General features: G+C 43.1%; 1 pseudogene; it reads left to right on the top strand.

Annotated features, from left to right (window-relative positions):
- The first annotated feature begins 1704 nt into the window (after nucleotides 1-1704).
- Nucleotides 1705-1820, top strand: LOC120601290 (uncharacterized; annotated as a pseudogene).
- Nucleotides 1821-5894: the final 4074 nt, after the last annotated feature.

Below are 5894 nucleotides of genomic sequence, written 5' to 3' on the forward strand. Positions count from 1 at the left end.
GTCCTGAAGGTACAATAGACCTCTGTGCCCAAGCTCCATTTGGGGAATGCTGGATGAACAATGCAGAGTAGAAAAGACAATATTCAAAACTGTATGGGCCATATAAATGAACCACGATAAATATATACAGAGACTTATAGGATATACTCTTAAATATTATTATTAATATTAATATTAACATTTTTCACTAGGCAAGATACTTTTGTTCATTAGCCATAACAAGCACAATGCCTGGGGTCTATAGACTTTTCAACAACTGAAAAATATTTCAGATATGGAAAACAAAATATATTGGCTTCAAAAATCTTTTAAAGCCAAAATTAAAATGAATAAACATTTATTCAAAGTCTACAAAATATAACATTATATCAGTTAGACAACTTCAACTCAACATGAGAACTTTCGATGTGAGAATATTTTAATGTGATGGGGGCATCCTATAGTATATATGTCTAGGGCCTGTGGATGTTCTACAAATGGATGGGTGGTAGATTATGGATTAGTTTTAGTTTCCTGTAGTTTCAATTTTTCTACTATGAGTATATGTTGTAAGAAGAAGAAAAAATTCAATCGATGTTCTGAAAAAGCATGTTAAAGAAAAAGCTTAGGAAAGGTTTGGGCTGTTTCCTCATCTCAATAAAAGCTTGTGAACCATCTAGTCTTTTGTCTTCTGTAGATCATAAGAATCAAAAAGGAAATTCACTCAAACATGTATTTAGAGTTTTCTCTTTCTGTGCTGTCCACCAAGCTATGTCCATCCAACAATTTAGAATAAACCCATGTGTTGACACTTTGCTCTCCTTCCTTCATGGAGTCATGAGCTATTCAATGCTGAGACCTAGAGAAAACATTCCTCCTCCTGTCCTCCTGCCTTGGAGATCACAGTGGACTCTCCCCCGCCCCCGCCCCAGGCCAGTTGTGGCAGAGCCAGGCCTGGGCTGAGCTTGGTGCTGCTTGGCAAGTGGCTGAGGGAGCTGCAGGAGGAGGCAGGTGTCTTGCTGTCTTCTCAGGGAAGCAGAAGTGGGTGTAGAGGCTTGGGAGGCAATGGGGTTCTCCTGATTTCTGTGCTGTTTTCATCAACAATTACAATGCCTACTTCCCCCTCTTCTGCAAATGGCTACACACACATGCCCTACATTTAATACATGTGGATAGATGAGCTTATTCGCCTTCTTCCTGGCCTACTGGCACTTTTCCCCAGACACAGATGCCCAGATATTTCAACTACCAGCTAACTAACTCCATGGCTGTGCTCCAAGTTGGCTAATGGAGGGCAGGGGCTGCCCTGCCGCCTCTAATCCCAGCCAAGAAGGGCAGAAGCTGCTGCCAGGAAAGACTGTTCAGTCAGAATCCTCCTCTCCACAGTCCCTTCTGAGCCCTGGCCCCACCAACCCGCTCCACCCAACTGATGCTGAAAGGCAACTAAAAAACAGTGGATATCTCAGGCTCCCAGCTCTCATTTGTCCCTGGAAAATTCCCTAGTCCCCCAACCCTGATTCTTTTGCATATTGAAGTATCACTTCCTAATGTCACAGCATTCAACACATGCTTCTCAATTGATAAGCATGTTTTGTCCATAGAACCTCTTGTACTATTCTTAAAAATTATTATGAACAGGATGTGGTTCCATAGTGTAGCGGTTAGCACGTCTGCTTTACAAGCAGAAAGTCCTGGGTTCCTGCCCCAGTGGAGCCACAGTCCATGGTCTATGGCCATGCCACCCTGAACAAGCCCGATATCTGATCTCGGAAGCTAAGCAGGGTTGGGCCTGGTTAGTACTTGGATGGGAGACCACCTAGGAAGACCAAGTGCCGTAGGCATAAAAAGTATATGTATATATATACACATATATATTATGAACATTTTACTTATTATTTATTTCCACTGTTAGATTGTAATTATTTTGAAAGGAAAGGTTTAGATTTAAAAGTATATCGTATCCTTAGTTTGTGCCTATACAAACAAGACGTTCAGTAGTTATCTCTTATTACGTCTCCTGTCACTCATAAGCCCTAAAGATCTCTAAAGGGTTTAGTGATCACCTGAGCTCACTAAACCCTTTAGCTAGACTAAACCTGAGCACTCTCTGCCCATCCCACTCACATTGCCAAACTCAGGCTCGTCCTGCTCAGCTTGGAGCAGTAAGCGAATCTCCCCTCTCCAGCCTCAGAGTCCTTACCAGTAAAACAAACTGACGAAGCTAATGCTCAAAGATTCCTTCTATCAGATTAGATTCTATAACTCAGTGCTTTTACGGTGTCCTGGCAGCCTCTTTGCCTCAAGTTGCTGTAATAAACGTGTATAGCTGTCTCTTGCCTCTTCTCTCTCTGCAGAACAGGGAATTCAAGGAGCAGGAAGAAGAGCTATATGGAAAATCTTCTTTCATAGCAAAGAAAACCAGCAGCTTTGGGATTCACTCAAAATGGGGGCTACTCAGAAGAATGAGCTTGGTGCATAGTGGTAAGTGTAGAGCCTGGGGGGCAGGTGGGCGTACACGAAGAGCCTTTGCACTGTCAGTGACTCAAAGCCTGTTGATGTTCTCACTGTCAGTGACCTGGAGTGCCTGGGCATGTGGCTTTCATAGCCTCCTGGTGCATGTCATGTAGTCAAGAGGCATGTGACTATTAGTGTTTGTGTACCTGAAACTGTGTGCTGAGTCCTTCACTATAGGAAGTTCAGGTTCTTTGGTTGAATCACCTGGTAAATAGTAAACATGGGCTGCCTGCAGCTCCCTTCCTTCTTCCAAGCCAGGAAAGAAGGGAAGTTGTCTGTCCCCCCAGCTTGCAGAGGCCAGCACACCTGAACAGTGCTTTCCCACAAAGGGGGTACACTGTGAAGGTTACCCTATCTCCTGGGGGAAAGGCTTCATTTATGAGGCCCCTAGTGGAAAGGCCATCAGGTCAAAATCATTCTGGAGAAAAGACAAAGTCCTGGAACCCCTGCAATTGCTAAGCCCCCAAGTTACAACGCCTGGTTGACCAAGGAAAGGGCATTGTTGAGGGAGGAGTTCCACGAGGGGCCCTCCCCAGAGCAGCCAAAATGAAAAATAGCCTTGAACAATAGCCTTGACTTAACCATCCCATCGGACCTGACACAAAAGCGAGTCAGTGATAGGGAAATTCTCTAACATAGGCAGGTGCAGGACAGCTGGCGTGACCTAGAATTCACCTCTACTTCATTCTGTGATCATTACAATAGGTTACATTGCAGCTTTGACTCCTTTATGGGCAAACCAAGTGCATTACTATATATGCATGCTCAGGGAGAAGAAGGTTATGTAAGAAATCTGTCTGCCAATCAAGACTAGTAGGAGAAGGGCTACTGTGACAAGGGGAGGACCGGAGCTTTGCAGGCAGAATAAAAGAGCCCAAAGCAGGAGGCTTCCGGGCGGACCTCACTTGGCAGCCTGCTTTCTCATCTGAGAATGTACATTTGCTTTCAATAAAACTAGCTTGCTTACAAATTGCTGGGCGTCCATATTCAATTCATTGTCAACTGGACACCAAGGACTGAGGTCCAGGAGTTCTAGAACTCCCCAATCCCGTAACATCGTCACATGCCAGACAGGATTGATAAGTTGCTGCTATCATCAGAGCCCAGATTTCAACTCGCCCTGCTCCCAAAGCTGGGGTCCCATAACCTGTCAAGGCAGGACGGAGTGGGCCCCCGCTCTGGGAACACTATTGCTTTCCTCTTCCCAGAGCCCTCTCCCAGGACTGTTGTCCACCTGCCAGAGTTGGATTTCCTCCCCCAATGGTGGGATCTCCCTCCAGTTCCTTCCCAGCCGTAAGAAGAGATGATATACTACTTACTACCTTTTGCAACAACATGGATGGACCTTGAGATAATCATGCTAAGCAAAATAAGCCAGACAGAAAAAGTTGAAAATCACATGATATCACTTATATGTGGGATATAAACCTAAAAGCAACAAATGAACAGGACAGACAAACAGAGACTCATGGACATGGACTATAGACTAGTGGTTACCAGAGGGTAGAGGGTGTGGGAGGAGCGGGAAGGTAGATGTGGTAAAAAGGGTCAAATATAGGGAGGAAGGGGGAGGGTGAAGTGGGTAAAGGGGATCAAATATATGGTAGCTGAAGGAAACTGAACTTTGGGCGGTAAACACACAATAGAATATACAGATGCCAAATTATAATGTACACCTGAAAATTATATAAGTGTATTAACCAATGTTACCCCAATAAACTTTATTTTTAAAAAGTTAAAAAAAATGATAGAGAAGTGTCAATAAGATAACTTTAGTAGTTGTGATCCCTAGGAGAGTTAATAAAATCAGAATTCCATTAGACATCTCTTTTGTTTAGCTTTTATTATGAAGAATTTAGATCAGACACAAGAGCAGACAGAAGAACAGAATAGCACACGGAAGAGCGGAACAGCCTGTATGCATCCAACACTCAGCCCCAGACACAGCTTTACCCGTGGTCAATCCTGCCCCATTCGCACAAGCGTGAACCTTCTCCCTCCTGTATGATTTGAAGCACACCCCACACAGCTTATCAATGCACCTGTAAGTATTGAGTATTTATCTTTAAAAGTTGAAGACTCATTTTTAACAAAGCCACGACACCATTATACATCTAAAATACCAATGATTCCTAATATCATCAAACACTCAGTGTTCAAATTTCTAATTGTTTCATTAAAAGATGTTATTTTTATATCTGGGAGAGTTTTGTAGTCTAGAGAAAAGAACTGTAGGTAAGAATAGAGAAGTCAGTCAAATTACCACCTCTTTAAAATTAAATCAATTCTCCCTTTATAGGTCACTTGCAATGTTTATACTTTTTACTATTATAAACAAAGCTGCAATGAATATCTTTACACTTAAATCTTTGGATACTTTTCCAATTATTTCCTTAACAGTAATTCCAAAGAGTGAAAACAACAGGCCATAACTTTTTTTAGGCTCTTGCTATGTACTGTCAAATAGCCCTCCCATCCACACTGTGTGAAAGTGCCTGCGTTCCTATGTTCCATGCACACACAATCCAAACAGCATCATGCTCATTTGCAAATGAGGAAATGGAGTCAGTGTGTATGGGGGCGGGGAGGGACGGCGGGGTGGGGACCAGAATTCCTTATGAGATGAGCAGGGTTGAGACCTAAATAGAGGGTTGAGGCCACCCGGTTTGAAGAACATGGTACACAGCGGGACAGGGCTAAGGCTGAGCCCAGCTGCGCTGTCTTTTGCCATTTGCTAGATGCACCAGCTTTCCTTATAGTGATATGTATGTGTGGTGGAGAAACTGAGGCAGAAACTGAGGCAGTGAGTCAGAACCTCTAGGAAATCACTATTGAGGATGAAAAAGGGGTTCTATAGAAAGTCACCTCACAGGGTGATCTGATCATAAATTCCTAACTGGGCAGGTCATGGTTTGTAGTCACGCCCCAGGCATGTAACTTCTTTAGTAAAAGGCTTATTTTCGCCTTAAGCAAGCCCTGTCCATTGTTTCTGTGCGTCTAGGTTAACATACCTTTGAAGTTAGCCATAACCACCCTCAGGAGGGCACATGATCTTAATTATCCTGAATCCAGTCCCCACCTTGCTTTTTCCCACCTTCCTGTAATTTGCTTTGTGTTCAATCCTTAGTTTCAAAGGCATAAAAGAAACTATCAAACTGTCATTCTCCAGAGCATTGAGCTCTTGCTTCTCCACAATTGTCAGTTTGGGCTCAAATAAACTCTTTTAAAATTTCTCTACAGGATATTTCTTATGTCGACACTGTCGATCCTCCAGATATTGTAGGCAACACTAATTCTAGTAACGGCAGAAAGCAAATTAGAATGGTGTTATGGGGATGGTGAATTGTGTCCCTCCAAAATACATGTTGATGTTATAACCCCTGGGACCATATGACCATATT

Source organism: Pteropus medius, unplaced genomic scaffold (genome assembly GCF_902729225.1).
Source record: "Pteropus medius unplaced genomic scaffold, Ma_sr-lr_union100, whole genome shotgun sequence".
In the NCBI taxonomy this organism is placed as follows: Eukaryota; Metazoa; Chordata; class Mammalia; order Chiroptera; family Pteropodidae; genus Pteropus; species Pteropus medius.